This window comes from Phascolarctos cinereus, unplaced genomic scaffold (assembly GCF_003287225.1).
Source record: "Phascolarctos cinereus isolate Bilbo 61053 unplaced genomic scaffold, phaCin_HiC Scaffold_1;HRSCAF=81, whole genome shotgun sequence".
NCBI classification, from domain to species: domain Eukaryota; kingdom Metazoa; phylum Chordata; class Mammalia; order Diprotodontia; family Phascolarctidae; genus Phascolarctos; species Phascolarctos cinereus.
The window spans coordinates 44,047,914-44,068,965 of record NW_027555514.1 but is presented as its reverse complement, the minus strand read 5'-3'; the positions used below and the strand labels follow the sequence as shown (position 1 = coordinate 44,068,965).

At 41.7% G+C, this 21,052-nt stretch overlaps 1 protein-coding gene and 1 non-coding gene across 14 annotated transcripts in view; both read left to right on the top strand.

Moving 5' to 3' along the window:
- Positions 1-21,052, top strand: part of ULK4 (unc-51 like kinase 4) — a 651,508-nt gene that overhangs the window by 504,987 nt on the left and 125,469 nt on the right. The gene's annotated exons all lie outside the window — the stretch shown is intronic.
- LOC144455165 (U6 spliceosomal RNA) lies at positions 2,875-2,978 on the top strand. The gene has a single exon (XR_013483875.1). It is a non-coding gene; the product is annotated as a U6 spliceosomal RNA (small nuclear RNA).

Genomic DNA, 21,052 nt, shown 5'->3' with positions numbered 1-21,052 from the left:
TCTGTATTTTCAAGCAGTGCTTTATTTTAATGTTATTTTCAGGTCAATTTTGTGGCTACATCAGAAAACTGAATAACTTTGTTTTTAAAAAATAATTGGAGGAATTATGTGTGAGATTATTGGGAAGTATCTTGTATTCAAAAGGCTAATCAGGGGTATTTGAAGAATATTTTTGGAAGCTGTATTAGGTTATTTAATAAACATCATAGAAAAAGAACCAACATCTTAAATTGCTTCATTTAACTACACAGTAAGCATAAGTTTATACTTCAACAATAAACATATGTTATTATTTTAATAAAACAAATACATAACTTTGAATCTTTAAATATTTTAAATTTTTTTCAGCAAATATTCTTCTCAAATGTGTGATAGTCGATAATGTTTCAGACATTATTACTGGAGGTCCTTGTTATAACCCTGTGCCTATGACATCTTTATATACTTTTGCTAAGGATAGAGAGGCAGTGTGGGGTAGTGGTAAGAGAGCTGAACTGTTTGTGTGCCCTGGATCAACTCACTTTTCTCAGTGTTCCAGGCAACTTTTTGAGACTATTCAGTTGCAGATGGGGGGAGAGGGGCTCACTTCTATCTATAGTTTCCTTTCCTGGAAGTTTCCTCATGTAAAGAGTTCCTCATACCAGTGAAATCAAGAGTTCTACTACCTATTCCTATTCCTACTATATTTATGTAAGATATATTTATATAAGATATCTATCTATCTATCTATCTATCTATCTAGTGTATGGGGTGTCCAGGAGGACTAGCATCTCTGGTGTGAGGGCTGCTGAGCCCTCTTCAGAGCTACTCATCCACCTTTGGCATCCACCTGGCACTCAGCTCTCACCTGTGGGTCCAAGAAGCTGTAGCATGCACAAAGGCCACAGTAAACCATCCATGCAAATGGAATAAACCAGGTTGAGGATAACCAACAGGCCTCAGATCCATTGACGAGTTTGGCAGATGTCTACCCCAAACACGTGAAGACATTTCATTGGTTGAATAGGTGGATGAGAGCAATTTGTTCCAATGGCTGAAGCAAACACTGTGGACCAACCTTAGAGCCTGGCCGGACATCAAAGATGCCAAGGCCATCCACTGCATCCCTGAGGCCATCACCAGTCTTTCTGATTTTTGTCCTGCCACTGGACTTTAATGACTCTGGAAAAGAGAGTAAAGCTGATGATTTTGTGCAACTCTGCCTCACTTAAATCCAGTTCACCCACAATTCACCCATGACCTCAGTGGTCCTTTTCAAAAATGAAGGACAAATAACAACAACAATAACTATATATTTGTGTGTATGTATACATATATATATATATATAGGTGAAGTATTATATAATTTAAAAGTCATTCCTATTCCAGAATAATATCTTTGGTTTTTAATGTGTAGACTTCACTGCATGTTTATATAAATTTTTTAATGTTTGGAAAAATTGGCATTAAAAATCTGATTTTTCCCCATTAGTGACTGATTTTTGAATACCCTGTTTAGCAACATATTCAAGAGACACAATTAATATAAACCTTCTGTCAAAGAATTTGGTATTGCTATGCATAGCAACTACAATTAGGATAAAAACTACCAAGGTCCAACTGGGAGATAAATAGAGCCTTGCTTAATGTATGAGATGTTCTAGGGGAGGCCTTTGTATTAAGAGGGTTCTTGAGTTCTTAATCTAATTCATAACAAGTCTAGACTATAGCGGCCTACAAAGAACATGCTATTTTTCCCTCATACCATTAGTTCCAGTATTGTAGTAAGCTGAGACTGTAGATTTCTTATTTTGTTGGGGGTTTTTGATGTTTTGTTTTTATATCACATTCATTTACATATATACTCTCCCTGTGTAAAGAGCTTTTCCTTGTAACAATGAGAAGTTTTTGTTTTGTTTTTAATCAGAAAACCAAGCGAAACATCACCCAAACAGAAGATGCAACATTATACACCTATTTTACCCTCTCAGTAGAAAGGGGTAGATACATATTTTCTCATCTCTTCTTCAGGTTCAAACTTGGTTATTGTAACTGCAGAGTATGTAGTTTTGTTTTATTATTCTTTACATTATGTGTATTATTTTCCTGGTTTTGCTTTATTGTGCTCTGTATCACTTCATGTTAAGTCTTCCCACGTTTATCCAAATTATCATTTTCTTATATTTTCTTACCTTCGTATGCCACAATTTCTTTAGCCATTCCCCAATTTATAAAACCCTACTTTGTTTTCAGTTCTTTGCTATGACAAAAAGTGCTGCTATGACGATTTTGGTGTTTATTGAGGACTTGTCTTTCTGACTTTGACACTCTTGAGGAATGTAGTTAGCAGTGGATTCTCTGAGTCAGAGATCACGGGCATTTTAGTCACTTTTGAGAGCATGATTCCAATTGTTTTTCCAAATTGTTGGGTCACTTCACAGCTCCATCAACAGAATATGAGACTCACTCTCTCTCTCTCTCTGTCTCTCTCTCTCTCTCTCTCTCTCTCTCTCTCTCTCTCTTCTCTCTCTCTCTCACTCCCCCTCCCTCCCTCCCCTTTCCAAAATCAATTATTCCCATCTTTTGTCATCTTTGCTAATTTGCTGGGTGTGAGATGAACCCTGAGTGGTTTCAATTTGCATTTCTCTTTTTAGTGATTTGGAGCAATCTTTCCTATGTTTGTTAATAAAGTTTCCTCTCAGGGCAGCTGGGTGGGGCAGTGGATAGAGTACCAGCCTTAAATTCAGGAGGACCTGAATTCAAATGTGACCTCAGACCAAACACTTGACACTTACTAGTTGTGTGACCCTGGGCAAATCACTTAACCCAATTGCCTAAAAATAATAAAAATAAATTAAAATTAAATTAAAAAAATAAATAAAGTTTCTTCTTCTCGTGCTCCCTTCGGCAGCTCATATAATAAAATTAGAATGCTACAGAGATTAGTGTGAACCCTGCACAAGGATAGGATGCAGTTTTGTGAAGCATTCCATATTTTTCCCTGTTTCCAAACTTTTCCAAGTGATCAATGGCAAATACTTTTGTCGTTTAAAAAAATAATTTGCAGTTCTTCTTTTGAGACTAGTTTGTTCACAGCCTTTGATGTATTGGAAATGCATTTCTTGACGTTCCACAACAAGGCATTGTTTTCCTTTGGGTAACAGAAAACAAAGCTCTGGTATTTAGATGAAGCCCAATTGCACTGGATCAAATATACCACTCTTTTTCTTCAGTGTTATACTAGGGAACCATGAATGGCATGAGGGAGTTAGGTTCCTGCTGAACATTTTTGTCACCCACTTTTGAATGTAACTGGAGTGTGCGATAGAAGCAAAAGGAAATGGAAATTGATGGACTATAACCTATCCCTCTTCTCTGTGCCTCTGGACAAAAAAAGGGAAGCAGCAGATTCAGTCCAGCTCTTTCCTTTCACTCATCTATCCCTAAGGAAGGAAAGTCCTATTAGTTATTCTCTGTTTCCTTTTTTTCAGAAATGCCACAGGGAAAGGAATAAATCAGAGTCAAAAATTTTCTCCTTTTTTTCCTTCGGTAGTGATTACATTGCTAGCTTCCATATCCATTTCAAGAAGAGCCCTGGCATAGCAGTCCAGACTCGTGGGGCATCTGAGGAGCAAAGGATTTAGCAGGGATGTCATCTGTACCGTTTGCCTCATTTTCCATTTGTACGAGGGTCCGAGACCATGACAGGCTGCCACATACTGTCAAGATATCCTCAGAGTTTTTCTTCTTTCCCTTACTTTAGGACAGATCTTTCTCCAATTTCTAAGTAGAGCATAGGTATGGCAGGGAGCTAACTCTGGACCGTGACTCTTCCTTTGTTTCTTGGCCTCCCGAGGACTTGGGGTCTCTCATGTTCTGTCCCCAGAATCCATCTGTCACTAACTCAGAATGTGTCTGCTTGTGCTCGGCAGGCCTGGTGTAGTATGCGACATCCAGAAAGGGAAGTATCGCTCTAATTAGTGTCCTCTGCTACACTTACTTCTGGAAGGCCTGCTGCTGACCTTTTCCAGTAGGGCAAAGGAAAATTTGCTTAAAGTTTTGGAATACTTTTTTTTTTCAATCATACTTAGATTCAGTAATGATTCAGTGATCAGAGTTTTAAAAAAATTATCACCCTTCTTTTTCTGACATTTTGGTAATGGGCCTTAGTTTAACCAGTATACAAGTCACAAAAGGAAAAACTGAGAAACCTTGATATATCCTTAGCAATACTGAAAAGGAGAAGTACTAGAAACAGACTAGATAGAAAGGCATGCCACCACATGGAGTCCACGATGATGTTTCCCCCAAGCACTTCTCACGTATTTCTTTGTCGTCTCCCTTTGTCTGGATGTATACACACACAAAAAGACAATGTCATAAAACACTTCTGGCGTAGTGCTGGGTTATAGCTAAAAAGGAGCACGTATTGTACGTTATGTGTATTTGTCATACTTTTTGATAGGATTCAAAAATCTTGTCAGCTTTATTTGAACCAGAGTATAAAGTGGATAAGCAAGGCTTGACTCAGCAACATTTTCCATGAACACAAAAGAAGCTCTGTCGGCCCACATCCCCAAAACCATGGATCAGCCTTTTTGTATCTCAATCAACACTGAGCCAAACAGTAAATGGAGCTGCTCATGATTTATGCATGAAAATAGGTTATCCCATCTGGCCTCCCTAAGTCTCCTGACCCTTCCCTAACTCCTTCCCTGCTGCCAGCACATAATCCCCATTCTCTGGGGAGTCAGGTGCCTGTTTGCCAATTACTGGAAGCATCTCGCCATTTCCCCAAGGAGCTTCTGCTGTCGTGTTAGGCTTAATTACTTGACCGATGAGAACTGGAGCCTCAGGTATCAGGCTCATCAGTGCTTCTAGGACTTTGTGGTTACCTGGAGCAGGGCTCTTAGGCCTGTGTTGCCTCGCATCTTGAATGGAAATGGTACTGAAGCCTGGCAGAGCATGGCCTACTCCATTACCATTACCTCGGCCTGAAAGAAACTGGGCTGCACATCAAGGCCATGGTGACACATAAGATCACTTGGAAACGGTGTCATGAAGTGTCTCAGCAACCAATTAGTGGTATTCCTCACTTGTAAAATATGGGGATTGGACCCGATCTTAGCAAATTCTTAACCTTTTTTTGTATTGCAGATTTCTTTGGTAGTCCTTTCTCAGAATAATGCTTTTAAATACAAAAAACTAAAATAGATAAGATTACAAAGGAAGCCAATTATATTGAAATACAGTTATCAAAGTATTTGTTTTAAGTTCATGGATTGCTGGTTAAGAACCTTTCTAGATTAGATTCATTTCAGCTGACCTTCTGTGTCAGTCTGTGATGTCCAGGCATCGCAGGGGCTGTTGGGTGTCCAAGGCTTGGATCTATTAATGCAGCCAACAACATTCCCTGTTATAAAATATTACAAATGAAGGATTAGGTGGCTCTTTAAAGCCTCAAAAGTTTTCTCAGAGCAGTCTGTTTTTAAAAGTCACTTCCTTCTTTAGTAAACAAAAGTATTTAACGGTCCATTGCTAATGATCAATTTTTATTCATTTTTAACACACAACAAAGCCATTTAAAAGTTCACATTTTTACATCACCTGTCTTCTTGGAGAACGAAGGACAAACAACAACAATTAAGTCACCAAACATTCACTTTACTTCCACTATTAGGAAACTCCACTCACCGAAACAAACCAACCGCTTTTCTACAGTTGAAGAGTTGCCCAGGGCACTAAGAGGTTAAGTGACTTGCCCCAGTGGCTTTATGATCAGTGGGTGTCAGAGGTGGGACTTGAACCCAGGTCTTTCTGACTCTGAGACCCACTTTCTGACTACATTTTGCTGCTTCTCATTACGTTTTAGATCTGGAAAAGTCTATTAAGGGAATGGCACCACCCCCACCACCAAACAAAGCCCTGTTTGTCCTTTGTTCTCTAAGAGGACCGACATCAGGGAGGTGATGCCATGACTTGCAAGTGAATCGGATTTGAGTGAGGGAGGACTGTGCAGAGTCACCAGCCTCACTCTCTCCTCTGGAGCTGTCTGGGTCCAGGGGCCAGATATAGATCAGGACCACTGGAGATGGCCCAGGATGCAGTGGGAGGCCTTGGCCTTTTCAAGCTAAGGTCTTTGACAGATCTTAGTTTGACTGAGGCAAGCATGTGAAGCCAACAGTTCTGTCAGAGTTCAGATCTGGCCTTTGAGGAAATCCATGATACAGCTGGTCTATATCTGGAGAGGTCCTATGGTGTAGGAGAGAGGCCCTGGGCTTCAGGTGCCCATGCTGGAGCCAGCCTTGGTTAAGTGAGGCAGTCACCCTCTGGGGCCTGGTTTTTACACATTCCTTCAACAAGCCTTTATTAAGTGCCTAAGATGTTCAGAGCACTCTGTTGTGTTCTGGAGACACAAAGACAAAAGCAAACCGTTCCGTGCCCGTGCTAAGATCGGGTCCAGTCCCCATATTTTACAAGTGAGGAATACCACTAATTGGTTGCTGAGACACTTCATGACACCATTTCCAAGTGATCTTATGGCCTTGATGTGCAGCCCAGTTTCTTTCAGGCCGAGGTAATGGTAATGGAGTAGGCCATGCTCTGCCAGGCTTCAGTACCATTTCCATTCAAGATGCGAGGCAACACAGGCCTAAGAGCCCTGCTCCAGGTAACCACAAAGTCCTAGAAGCACTGATGAGCCTGATACCTGAGGCTCCAGTTCTCACTGGGAGGTGGGAGATAAACATTTATACGCAACGTTAATACAGTGTCCTTACAGGGTGAATGGAAGACGACTTCAGGGCCCGGGTGGAGGTGCTAACAGCTGGGGGCCTCTTCTGCAAGGTGACATCGAGCGACACTTTGAAGGGCCCATAGAGACTCCAAGAGGCAGAGGGGAGGGCAGAGGGCCTTTCAGAAATGGCTGATAGATGCCTAGGCAGAAGTACAAAGGCGAGTTTGGCCAGTTGGGCTGGGTGGGGCATGTGTGAAGTGTGTGGGGGGAGGCAGAGAGGTGAGATAGGGTGGGAAAGACAGGCTGGAGCCAAACTGTGAAGGCCATGAAACACCGGGCAGAGACAACAGGAAGAGATGAAGCTTTGTGAGCAGGGCAGCGACCAGTGAGGAAGAGTGAGGGGTCCAGGAGGAACCTGGGTCGTTGGCAGGGTAGCTGTGCCCATGGCATTGTAGATAGAGCGCTGGACCTGCAGGGAGGATGACCCAGGTTCAGATCTTGCCTCAGGCACTTCCTAGTGGTATGATCCTGGGCAAGTCACTTCCCTTCTGTCCACCTCAGTTTCCTCATCTGTAAAATTAGGATAATACTAGTACCTAGCTCCCAGGTTGTGAGGATCAAATGACATTATATTTTTAAATATAAATATTTATAAATAAAATACAAAAATATTCATAAAGTACTTAACACAATAATTAATTAATTAATGCTTGTTTCCTTCCTTCCTTTGCAAAAAGCAAAAAAGAGGAAAGCTGAGAGGAGGAGTGTGCTTGGAGACTGCTGGGGAATGAAGGGATTCGAAGTGTTAGAGGCAATAGCCCCTTCATTGCCTGCCCACAGAGGTAGGGCTGAGAAGGAACCCAGTCATCAAAAGGTGACTGCTCCTTTGATGAAGTGGGAGTATGCAAAATTGGTAGCTGGCCATTCTAAATTTCATTGTAACTATTAGTGTTGAGAAGTCGTGACCTTCAGTGTAGACTAAAAGATGATGATTAGTTTATCAACTCTGTCAAAGGTGAAATTAACCCATAGTCATTTCTCTATCTAGGTCAAAGAGTTCCTAATAATAATGATGATAATAATCATGATAAGCATTGATATGGTGCTTTAGGATTTGCAGAGTGCCTTACAAATGTCTCATTTTATTCTCACCACAGCCCTGTAGGTTGGTACTATTGTTATTCCTATTTTACAGATAAGGAAACTGAGGCAGACAGAGGCAGAAGTGACTTGCCTAGGGTCACACCACTAGGAAGTGTCTGAGGCGAGATTTGAACTTGGGTCATCCTAACTTCAGGTCCAGTGCTTTCTATCTACAGCACCACTAACTGCCTTGTTCTTCCTCTGATGTAAAATTTAGAAGCATTTGTCGACAGCTGTTGGCTTCTGAAGAAGAAAAGACTGTGGGCTAAGTGGGCATGATGTGAAGTCCTTCAAGTGGTTGAATAACTGGGCCCAGGGGGGCAGAGCTAAGAGTGGGGGCCCCAAGGTGTCTTTCTGCCAGTGTGTTTAGGGGGTGGGAGGAGGTGAGATTAGATCACCTCTGAACTTCCTTCCGTCTCTAGCATTCTCATCTCTGATTCACCCATCCCTGGAGCTCTCATCATCCATGTGCACTGCCCCTCTCCAGGTACTTGGTTCTAAACATGCCGGACATGCATTGATTGATAAGCAGGTGGGATTGAATCCTAAGTCCTCTCTCCTCAGATTTTCTCATGCTTGACCATATGTGATAGTGATTGATTGTACAAGAGCTGTTGACAGTTCTGGCATGGTTTTTCTTATTATATCAGATTAACCTTTTCCCTTGTTCCTTTATTACTCTGCCCTTTCTCTTAAAAAAAAAAGGTCCCCAAATAACAGAGAAACAGCCATTCCTCCCAGATTGGTTTGTTTCTTTCTGTTTCTTGAAGTCTTACCATTCCCCCTTAGCCTTCCGTTTGCCACAACAAATGCATCTTCCTGTTTTTATCCCCCACAGAATCTTACATAAAGTAGATGTTCCACAAATATTTGTCGGATGACTTGGGAACGAAGCCCCCCTCACTTCCTCCTTTCTGACGGTGCTCTTGGGGGCAGCCTGACTACAGTAGCACTGCTGACTAGCAGGGCAATTCATGAACAACCCCTGTCTTCACTTTCCTAAATTACAAAATGAGAAAGTGGGAATGGATGGTCTTTCAGGCCCTCCTAGGCCTAAGACATGCCTGGCTCCACTCCTTGACCCTTCTTGCCTGCTTTCAGTCACCTACCCTTGCTTCACATGGCAGTCAAAAGAGCCACGTGTCTCATAGCCTTGGGAGGTGCCCACACCAGGATCAAAGCAACTGCAAGGGGCTGCTGCCGCCTCGCTGTGATTGCTCTGCTAGGATATATCACCCTCCTGAAGCCACATGTCTGTTTTACCTGTAATATGTTCTCTGTAGGTAAAAAGGCGACTTCCACACATTGATGCAAATGTGCGTGTTAAAGATGCTAATTTTATGACTAGTTCAGGAGTAATTGTCAGGCAGTGGGGAAGTAAGAGACAATCAGAAGGGCGCCAAAGGGTTGACCTAAATACTAGATGGAAGCAGGGAAGAGAGCTCAGGTGTCTGAGAGGAGGAACGTCAGGAAGGGATGAAAATGCAGTGAGGGGCAGAGAGGGCATGACAGATATGTGCCTGGTGATATAGGGCAACAGGGAGGCATGGGATGGAAAAGGAAGTGACTTGGAAAATGGAGCTGAGGGGTGGTGGTGGTGGTGGTGATGATGATTTTAGAGTACTGTAGCTGGAAGAACTGTTGAGGTGATAGGAGGAGATTAATGATTCTGGTCTGGATGAAATAGAAGGAAGAACACGGAAGTCAAGGAAAACATTCAAGAATTGCTGGGAAAGAAACCAGATGAGTATGAGTGGGGTTCAGGAGTCTACAAAGAATACAGTTTGCCTGGACCTGAGGGCTTGGCCTAGACTCCAGCAGGACAAGATGGCATCTTGTAAGGCCAGACTTGATTGATTTGGGTTTACAAGTCTAGCGCTTCTCTTCCTCCTGGGCCCTACACTTACTGACAGTTGGAGCAAGCTCCTGCCAGGTGGGTGGTGATACCCGAACTACAGTCGCATAGTTTAAGGCTTCTGATGAGACATTGATAGCAGAGAAAGAGGTAATATAATAAACTCTCTTCAAATAATATGCTATATAATATACTAATACTAAATAATATACTTCTTTTTAAAAATTGATTATAAACTTAATAACAAAATGATTAATGAAAATAATCACATAAATAAGGAAAGTAAGAAGTGAAATTATGTATAAACACTTAGCATATCATGTTACACATTTTTAACAAAATAGAAGTAAACAACTAACACTCTTATTCCAAAGGAGTTGTGGTATCATCCCTGTGGGTATTCCTTCTAACAAGGCAGATCCCATCCCATCCATGCCTAGCCATCCTATCGTCCTTTGTCTCCGAGGGTCTACCTACTGTGCTGGGAGCCCTTAGCTCATTTTCTTCAGATGACATGCTCACCAGTGGAGCACAAGGCAGTTCATCAGTCATCCCTCACTCTGCCTATATGATTAGCTCATCTTTTTCCCCCTCTAGTCATATATTTATCTTTTGAATCCTACGCACTCCCTTTCTTGCCTAATTCCTCATTTGTAATGTGTTACAGAATGTTCACACCCACCATGGGCCTCTCTACTGTCTTTCGGGTCATCTTTACTTTCAGTTCTTTGGAGTCCATGGTCTTCTGTGATTTTTAGCCAAATAACATCATCACCAGAAAAATGTTGGCATTTAGAAGACGGACATTTATTTCAAGGGATAGCTTAGAGAGATTAAAAGAATTGGAACAATTTCCCAAAGTCAGTCCCTCCCATTGCTCTCTTCCTTCTGTTCAATCCTTGTCTCAAATCATTGACTGTTTTTAGTGCTTGTCTAAGACACGTGAATTGTTGGATGAGCTTTATAGGTGATCTATCCAACAGTCTATATTCTTCATTTGTTTTTTCCTGTCTGGATAATTAGGCCTAACTCTTCTGAATGTTTATGTAACTTATATGTGAGGCTCCACAGTGTTCTGGGGTCTGAGTAATTAGTACACTGTAGTCCTGAAATGGGAACATCCAGAGGACCTCACCATCTATGGAGAATCCCTCATTGATCTGAACTCTGTAGCAGACCTCCATGATGGTAGTGAACACCTTCAGTGATCTCCCATCTCCTCGTTTTACACTGTGTGTGATTTTATTCTAACAACAACAATCATCTAACAAAGTTGACTCTTTTGTCATTGTCTTCAAAGAACTGAAGTGATTTTTGTATACACTTGGGGAGACCCAGTAAGGCAGCCTTGGGGCCCCTGCATCAAATGTTTCTGTGTTTTTGTAATAGTCTACAAGCAAAAAGGGGAGGATCTTGTATTTTCCTACCTTTCAATCAGTAGGCTGATTTTGAAGACTCAGTCTGTTGTGAAATACCATTCCAGAAAGCCTGTCTGTTGATCCGTACTGGCTCTATATCTGTAATCCTAATACCTTCATCAATTTATACCATCAGTGCATTTGTAAAGCATTCCAATAAAAAATATGTTTACATGCGAGAATAGGCATACACGTCAGGAATAATTTGCATTCTTTCCGTTTGGCCTTCCCCCATGTCTTTTGTATCTTCTCCTCTTTAAGATACTTTGAGAGTCTATCATACAGTGACCTCAAAATTGTTACCACCTCCAGCATGAACATGGATATTTGGTCTCATGCAGCTGCTTTTCCCATTTTTTTCTTCTGTACTTTTTCCTGAGACAGCACATTTGGGATTGTGATGTTAGATTCTAGATGTGGCATTTCCATTATTCATTGTAAAAGAAAATGCTTTTTATAAAAGCCTTTGTAAATATTTTACGTTCTTTATCAGTTAATGGTGTCTTCCTTACAGTTTCATCCTCAAAGGCCCTTGACATTCATTTTCTTAAGGGGGTCTGTCACCAAACTTTCTTTAATCATGTATTTCCTTCTGATGTTTTGCTGCAGGTGATACTGCTTATAATATTCCATCATTCTTCACAGAATTTTATAATCAAGTTATATTCTTCTAAACCAATGTTTCCTTTGGTTGCCATGGTTAGAATCAGTGTTGATATCCATTCCTCCATCCCTTTCTCTTTTGGTGGCATCAGTAACTTATTTAAATAGATCATCTTCACATTGAATTGCATGCCTTTTTCTTATTTTTATTCTTTCTTCGAGTTTTACATTAATTTTGATCTTTGCTCCACCAGACACAGATAGGTGATTTAGGAATGACTCCCATGTTAGTTATGAATTATTTCCTAATCAGTTACTTTTTTGTGTGTAATGTTACTTAGGTCTTGTTCTGGCCGAGACTTCTCAAACAAATTAACAAAAAACAAAAAAGTACTTTTTTTTTTAAAGCTACAGTAAAATAACTCTTATGTTCTCCTGACACAATATGAAATGGGGTATGTGAATGAGCACATAGACTTGTAAAATGTTAAAACTAAGAAAAGACATTGGAGGATCATCTGGACTAATACTTTCATTTTTCCTGTGAGGAAACTGAACCCCAGAGAGATGAAGTGACTTGCTAGGTAGCCCCGGAGCCACAGCTGGGATTCAAGTCTTCCTCAGTTTCATTTTCAGTTTTTCAGATTTGAAGTTACTCACATGCTGTTCCAAGGTTGAAGACTAATGAATACAATTCCCTAATCCCTACAGTGGGTGTATTGGAAGTGCAACCAGAAGTAAACAGAGGTGGTTTTATAATATGTTCAGATCCTTCATTTCCTCTGAAGAATCTCTGGAGCCAGGCGGATTCATTCATCTCCATCCTTTCATCTTAGGTCAATTGCATCTAATTTTTTCTTTGACTACAGGCTATAAGAAGGAGTTAGAGGCCCCGGGTTTTGGAAGCCAAGGGCTTTGTGCCCTTGTGATACAGGAAAATCTTGCAAAGAAGTGGAGAAAAGATCTAATTCACATTTTATCTCATGTAGCTTAGTGTATTGATTTTTTGTTTGAAAACATTTCACTGCAGTGCAGTTCAGTGAGAAAAAAGCTTCTCACTGCATCATCTTGTTTTGATTGAGAAGCCTTTCACTGTATTCCTTTTAGCTTTCAACTCTCCAATTATTTATATGCATTTCTCAAGATTCTCTTGAGCTGAGAATGTGTTTAAGCTTGGGAAAAGGAATTCCCCCAAATCATACATGGTAGCTACACTCAAGTAACCCTTAGAGGCCCAGAAACTGAATCAGAAACCCAGTTTGGAAACCAGAGTGGCTTGATCGAACCCTGACATCAGTGAGGGATCTTAGCAGATTGTTATCAGAGACTTTGAAGATGCCTTAAAATATGCAATGACCCTCCAAACTTTGAGGAGATCCCCCATTGCAAAGTTTAGTTGCTCAGCTTATTAAAAGTTAATTCTTCACATGGCTCCAATCCAACTTTGAAAAGTACAAAAGGAAATGGAAAGTAATCTGGATTCAGAGCAAGATTGATGTCTCACCTATGCTCCTCTCCCTGTGCAAGTGGCTTTGAATCTGTTTATTCCACAAGTGACAAAAAACAAGGGCATCCTTTCTGAATCTTCCATTTGAGGACCCCAGATTTCCAGAATTTAAATATGGCAACCCTAATTCAGCAATCTAGGGCCCTCCTTTAGAAGGAAAGACTTAGCAAAACCAGAGAGAAAAAAATGAGAAAAAGCAAGTTCTGGATCTCTGTATTTATGGGCCACACATCATTCACTATGCCAGTATTCCTTGGTGGATGTTCCGGCCCAGGCTTACGGAGGTGGAGGCTTTACAGGGCAGCTGGTCACCCTTCTTCCCAGAGAGAAAAGTAAGATAAGGGTGTGGTTGGGGAGAATATGATTGTGTTAAAAGCCTGGTGAAGAGTCATCCGAGTGAAGTTTCAAGCACAAAGTCGGATTTGGGACCCCAGAACAGAAATTTCAGAAGAGATTTCGGGATCACTCATAAGAGTTAAAGGGATATCAGAGGCCGGCTGGTTTGGCTCTCTTGTTTTACAGACAAGTAAGTTGAGGCCCAAAGAAGTAAAGTGGTTTGCCCAAGGTCACACAGGTGGCTTTTTGTTACTTGTGGAATAAACAGAATGAGCACATACAGAGGATAGTGCCCTGTTTTTCCCTTTCCTCAATCTCCCTTCCCCCAAGGTCAGAACAATTAAAAATTGGTTTAAAATGCGAGAAATTTGGATTCAATATAAAGAAATCTTACCTGACAGTGAAGATTATGAGGCACCAGAATGCTTGATGGAACTGCCTTCCAGTTAGAATTGGTTGGCAGACAATATCCATTCACATCTTCTGTTCTGAGTTTGTTGACATTTTCATCTCAGTGCTTTGTTTTAGCACCTTCAGTAATGAAATGAAAAAAAATTGAATTATGAGGCAATGATAGTTAAACATTTATAGAAGCCCAATCCTGTCATTTCTTGAAACTATGAAAATGTAATGTTTTTATATGAAATCATTATAAATTTATAACAAATTTAATCTTGGGCAATGTACTGTTCTATGGACTGTGAATTATTGTCCTAAATTTCAGATGGCAGATGCTTTCTCTGAGTTGTAATGCCTAGTTGATTAGTTTCTATGCTGTGGTATAAGAATATATCTTCCTATTTGCATACAAGCACTGCACTGATTATATAGTTTGACTTGAGAATTCACAAAGTATGTTTTCTGAGCAAGAATCCTAGCAAATAGCAATACACTTTATTGTTAAGAAGAGCAGAGTAATTTTGAATACTGCGCGGAAAATTTGCCCCATGAAAATCTGCAAAATTTCTCCCCTCTACTGGGTAGCCTTTTAAAAAAAAAAAGGTTTTACTTTAAAGCGTCATTGAATGAAATGGTGTTGGGACTCAAATCAGGATTTTTATACTTCTGTCCAAGGGCAGCCTTAAGCGGGGAGAGCTGTAGTCTGGTAGTGGGGAGAGTACTGGGCTTAGAGTCCAACCAGCCTTAGTTTAAATCCTGTCACAACCATAAGTAGCTATTTCACCAGGGTATGGTCAAATCTTGTAAGCCTCAGTTTCCTCATTTGTAAAATAGGAGCAATAATAACTGTTTCACAAAGTTATCGTAAGGCTCTGAGATAATGCAGGTAAAGCAACTCACAAAGTGATATATAAATAGTAGATATTGGTATATCCAACAATAAGAAGGTGTAATTGCCCCCCAAATCCCTGTCCTCCAGCCAGCCAAAGTTATGAAATTCTAACGTGAACAATACATTCTCCTGATCTTCATTTTCTTCCCATCTACTGGCTCTTTCCCTGCTGTCTACAAACACATCAGAGTGTCCCTCATCCTAAAAATCCCTCAGTAGACCCCACCACCCCCTCAAGGTATCGTCCTGTATCTTTCATTCCCTTTGTAACCATGCTCCTAGAAAACACAGTCTACTCCATTCACTTCCACTTCTCACCCCTTTGCACTCAGGCTTCCACTCATCACTCAACTAAAATTCCTATTTCAAGAGATGTGAGTGATCTTTTCCTTGCCTTTTCTCAGTCCTCGTCTTCTCTTCATCTGACACTGCTGACCACCCTCTCCTCCCAAATCCTCTTTCCTGTCGGCGTTTTCATGACACTCCTCTCTCAGCTCTCCTTCTGCCTGACCACTGTCACTGACCATTCCTTCTCAGTTTCTTTTGATGGATTATTAACTACATCAGAGCTTCGAACTATGGATGCAAAGGCTCAGTGGTGGATCCTCTTCTATCTCACCTCTATACTTTCTCACCCAGTGACCTTATCAGCTCCTAGGGACCTATGACGTGTGTCCCCAAGCCATGTATCCGGGCCCAGTCTCTCTACTCAACTCCATTGTCAGTTTAAAGCTGCTGATTGGATATTTCAGACTAGATATTCTGTAGGTATCTCAATGTGGAACTCATTATCTTTCTCCCAAACCTACTCTTCTTCCAAACTTCTTCATTTTTGTCAAGGGCACCACCATCCTTCACCTCACTGTTGTCCTTGACTCCTCATTCTCGTTCCCCCACACATCTAATCAGTTACTTAATCATCTCATTTCCACCTCCATGGTATCTCTTGTCTCTGTCCCCTTCTCTCTGCCAACATCGTCCCTACCCCAGTTCAGGCTCTAAATACTTCTCACTTGGACTATCGCGGTCATCTCCAGATTGATCTCCCTGCCTCAAGTCTCCCCTCTCTCCAACCCATCCTCTACTCTATAAGCCCACTGGTTCCATATTTCCTGTAGGATCAAATAAAGCTCTTCACAACCTGGCTCCAACATCTGTCCACTTCCTACCAACTCGTGATAGGTTACTTTCTTTCCCACACTGTATAGGCCAGCCTCCTTGTGGTTCCTCACATACAACCCTCCATCTGTCTCCACACTCTTGCATTGGCTGACTCCCATGCCTGGAATGATTTCTTACCTGACCTTCCCCCATTTGGAAGAGAGGATAAAGCACTGGGCCTGAGTTCAAATCAGACATTTACCAGCTGTGTGACCCTTGGGAAGTTACTTTAAAAAAAGAAATCTCTATTTGCCTCAGTTTCCTTGATTATAAAACGGGGAGAATAAGCACATACCTCTCTAGGTTGTTGTGAGGATCAAATGAGGCCACTTCTGAAGTGCTTAGCATGGTGCCTGGGCACATGGTAGGTACTCTTTACTCTCTTTACTTCTCTTCTCATCGTTTCCTACAAAACTCTGCTCTAGCAATCCCTTTTAAATGAAGTCTGTTTTGACCCCAACCCTACTACCAGCTTGTGCCCTTCCCCCAGACATTCACCCTGTATTCAGTCTGTACATATTTCCTGGCGTGTCTCTCCCAATAGAATGTCAGCTCCTTGAGTGTAAAGCCTGTGCACCCTGTCACCTCTCACAGTGCCTGGCAGAGTGGTGCCTCATTAGCATTTGTGGATTGATACTTAGGAGGGGGCCCCTGTGAAAATACAGATTTGCTGGAAGATAAAACACTTTAACCCTCTGGCCCTTATTCCCTTTGTGACCTTGGACAAGTCACTAGGCCTGGATTTCCTCATCTGTAGAAATGAAAAGCTTGGCCTCTGAGGCCCCTCCTAGCTCTAGATAATGATCCCATGACCCTCCATTTTATCATCTCAGAGTCTTTTCTTTGTGATCCTGAGCTGAGAGAGAACCTGCAAAATGCCACTAATAGTTGTCAAAGTGGACTCCAAAGGAGGAAAAGTTACTGAGTGAAGGAAGTAAAGGGGGAGCCTAGAAGTAAAAACAAGGAGCCAGGAGAATTCTGACACCCCCTCCACAACCAGTGTCGGGGGAGGGGCAGAGCTGTGTGAGAAGGGGCGGTCAGTACTAGAGAGGAGAGCCAGGGCGAAGATTGCAGGCATCGCTAACAGATGGGAAGAATTCTAGGCACCGAAGCCCAGGAGCAAGGGGAATGGAAGGTTTCCGGGACATAGCAGAAGGGATGGGCACAGCTGGATTGGGAGCTGGGTGGGGTCACATTGAGGGGGATGGGAATAAGTGAGCAGGAGGGGTGAGGGTCAAGGCACAGCTTTCTCCCAAATGACCAGTGGTTAATTATTACAGGGACAGGGAAACCGGAAAAGCCTCAGAGCCAGGGAGTGACCTCTAGGAGAGAGAAGCACCCAGTGTCCAAGGGGTGATGAAAGGGAGCAGAGTGTTAGGGGAATGGCAGTTAGTGAGCCCCCTGGTTGGCAGCCAGAGCTGGGGCCTGCCAAGTGCAGGTGTCCCATCTCCGCTAGGACCTTCTGTTTCACCATAGCCACCTCCTTCCAAGTTTTCACATTGACCTATTAACAAGGATTCTTCTCATTTGTCCATTCAGTTGGACTAGCCTAGGCTTCTACATCTCTTCCATAGAATAAATGAGACCCTTTGTTTGCTAAAATCTGTGCAATGTATCTGCTTCCCCTCCCACAGGACCCTGAAGCCATTGAACTCTTCATGTGATAAAATAAGGTAATATTTACAGAGTGCTTTGCAAATAGTTAGCACCGTGGGAATGCTGTCTGTTATTATTAGTACAAATAATACCAGTTCATTTGGCAAAATAAGTTATCAGGTAGTGTTGTATTTGTCGCTTTTTAAAAGTGTAGCACCTTGGGGGCAGCTAGGTGGCAATGGAGAGAGCACCAACCCTGAAGTCAGGAGGACCTGAGTTCAAATCCGGTCTCAGACCACACTTAACACTTACTAGCTGTGTGACCCTGGGCAAGTCATTAACCCCAATTGCCTAAAAACAAACAAACAAACAAAAAAGTGTAGCACCTCCTCTGGGCTCCTTATTCCAACTCCCACCCCCATAGGTAGAATTAGTCCTCAAACTATTCCTCATGTCAGGGTTCTAGGGATAACCTGAAGGACTGAGGGTGATTTTTAATAGTATTTGTCACGAGTTCCCACTGTTGTGTTCTCTGTTGATTGTCTGGTCGGTAGCAATTAACTAGCCAGATTTTATTAACTTTTAGTTAGGAGTACTTTTTAAGGCAGTTTAGTAAGAATAGTCAGTACAAAACATTTCTGGACCCATTATCCCACAAAGACATACAGAGTCCAGGGGAAATTGGGCTCAGGCTTGGGGAGCACATGTGGCAAAGGGGTAATGGAGTTTTGAGTTGGATGGAAGTCTTTTTTGTCCCTTTGTAGAGTCTTTATAAATTTCTCCCTAGAGGATATGTCACTCTCTAGTGCGCCCTGATGGTAAGGTTCTTTGTAGAGAGCTGAAGCTGCGTATCTCTGTACCCTGAAGAAGCCACATTCCCTTTAGCTCTCTTTCTTTGATCTCCAAACATTCCTGAAGAAGTGGCTGGGATGCTCTCCATGAACAGTTGTTCTCTGATATATAGGGGTCCAGAGGCGTGTCTAATTATGTCAGCCAATCTCAGTACACTTCTATCATCTGACTTCATCCAGTGACTTTGAAGCACTCTCCTCTTAGCTAGTTTCTACCTTTGATGGTTGATTGATTCAGTAGATAGGTCTAGACATTCTTCAACCTAGTTTACACATTTGATTGATTGTACAACTCAGAGAGGAGGAGAAGAAGAAAAAAAGCATCTAATTAAGGTTAGGGATATGGAACATACCTCTTATGCAAGTTAAGAAGGTTCCCCATATTAATAGCAAATTATATACTGGAGAAAGAGGTAGCTAAGCCTTCTCCTTTCTGACTTGATTTAACAGAACTCCTTCCCACTTGCCTGTTATGTAGCTACTGGTGGGTTTATTAGATAAGGGGAGCCTTTACTTGTAGCAACTGTTGAGAAAAGGATCAGAATAATGGTTAAACCATAATGGTCTAAGTCAAAACATGAAGTTTTGTTCAGAAGCATTTATATGGCTCATGGCCAGACCCGTGGCTGTAGGACACTCTCTTCTAGAAAGTGATAGCATCTCCCAGATACAAAGAAGTGGCTGAAACTGAGCTGTCATCTGTCTAATCTTACTACTTTTTGTTTTACATCTCCCTTTGGGCGAGTGAAAAAATTAGCATTGAGTTACAAAGCACTTTAGAAGGTATTTTATATGGGAAAGTGGAAATTAAGTGAAAATGGTTAAGAAAGTTAGTAAAAGATTTCAATAACTTGAATTCCAACAAATGTTTGTTAAATGTCTACTTTGAGAATTGGGCAAACTATTTTTTCAAAACCTTATTTGTTTTTTGGTTTGGACCTGTGATTTCATTAATATAGGGAACTTTTAGTAATCAGATTCCGTCTGTGGCTACTCCACAATTTATATTCCTAAAAAACTGCCCACAGGCAGGTTAACCAGGTTACCTAGGGTTATGCAGCTGGTTTGTCTCAGAAGCAAGATTTGAACCCCATACTTCCTGACTCCAAGGGCCAGCTCTCTATCTCTTATCACCTGTTGTCTCTCAACTGTTGACTGTAATTGCTGGGGCAATTAGAAGGATTCAATCAGGTGAGGTCCCAACTCTTCCAGAGCTGTTGAGCTGGGACTCAGAAAGTAGAAAAGGATTGTAGAACAAAGAGAAGGTGCAGCAATGGCCAATGGAACCTGAAAGCACCATTGGCCAAGGAAGTACCTCCAGGGATTGTGCTCACTTCACCAGCATTTCTCATTTAAAAAAAAATGGTTGTTGTCCTTCATTCTAGAAGAGGACCAAAATGACATCGCTATGTTAGAGTAAAGTTTTGGTGTGTCTGACTGCGGCTGATCAGGCTGATACAAGCTCGGAATGCTTTACCACAGGTCAGGCACATGTGAACTTTTGGGGTGTTTTCTCTACATTTTCACATCTCCTGTTTCTTTTGAGCTTCTTAAGTTCTGCTTTGCTCACAGAGCACAGCACCTTCTCTGATGAGGGCATACCATGCTGGGCATTCCTGTGCCAGTGTCTCCCATGTCACACAATCGATTCCGAAGTTCTTAAGAGAGATCTTAAGAGTGTCCTTGTATTGCTTTTTCTGACCACCATGTGAGCTCTTGCCCTGTGTGTGAGTTCTCCATAAAATAAATAGTCTTTGAGGAAAGTGGGCATTTGGCATTCAGACAGCGTGGCCAGCCCATCAGAGCTGTACTCTCTGCTGCAGAGTTTGGATGGTTGGCAGTTTAGTTCAAGAAAGGACCTCAGTGTCTGCTACCTGCCAGGCGATCTTCAGAATCTTCGGAAGCAATTCAGTTGCCTGGCATGGCACTGGTGTACTGTAGTACTGACTGAAGGTCTACAAAGCCGTTGTGCTGACCTCGTTGTCGTCGTCGTTGTTGTTGTATGCCTGTGAAATCTGGACATCCAAAAATAAGGCACATGGACCTCCAGGCTCTATTTACATCTGTCCATCATTCAGTAGTCCTTGATTTTAAATAGATGCTGAAAAAGGAGAAAAGGGCCTTCCTCTATTACATGGATCTCCTAGTCCCTAAAGGGGAGAAGGACATTGGCATCATCTTGGGAAGAAAAGGAGAATAAGACTGCCTTCATGTCCATATCAACACGATCCACATGTGTTGACCTAGTGCTATTGTCCAGAGACTTCTGTGCAAAATTGAAAATCACTCTTTTCTTATTTATATAGTAAGTCTGGGTAAAACTTTGGTTTTGTGTTAATATAGTATATAGCCAGGATATCATTAAAGACTCATTCTATGGTTACGGTATTAGCATTCAATAGTACTTTTGAGATTATTTTCCACTGGACAGCATTCTGTCTTCACATTCTTCACGGTCTTCCTCTTGCTGTGTAATTCCTGCCTTCTCTAGACATCAAGCCAGCTTCCCAGAATGCTCAGAACTTGTCTTTCTTAACTTGTCTGAGATCACCTTTCATGCACCTGTATTTGTCTTT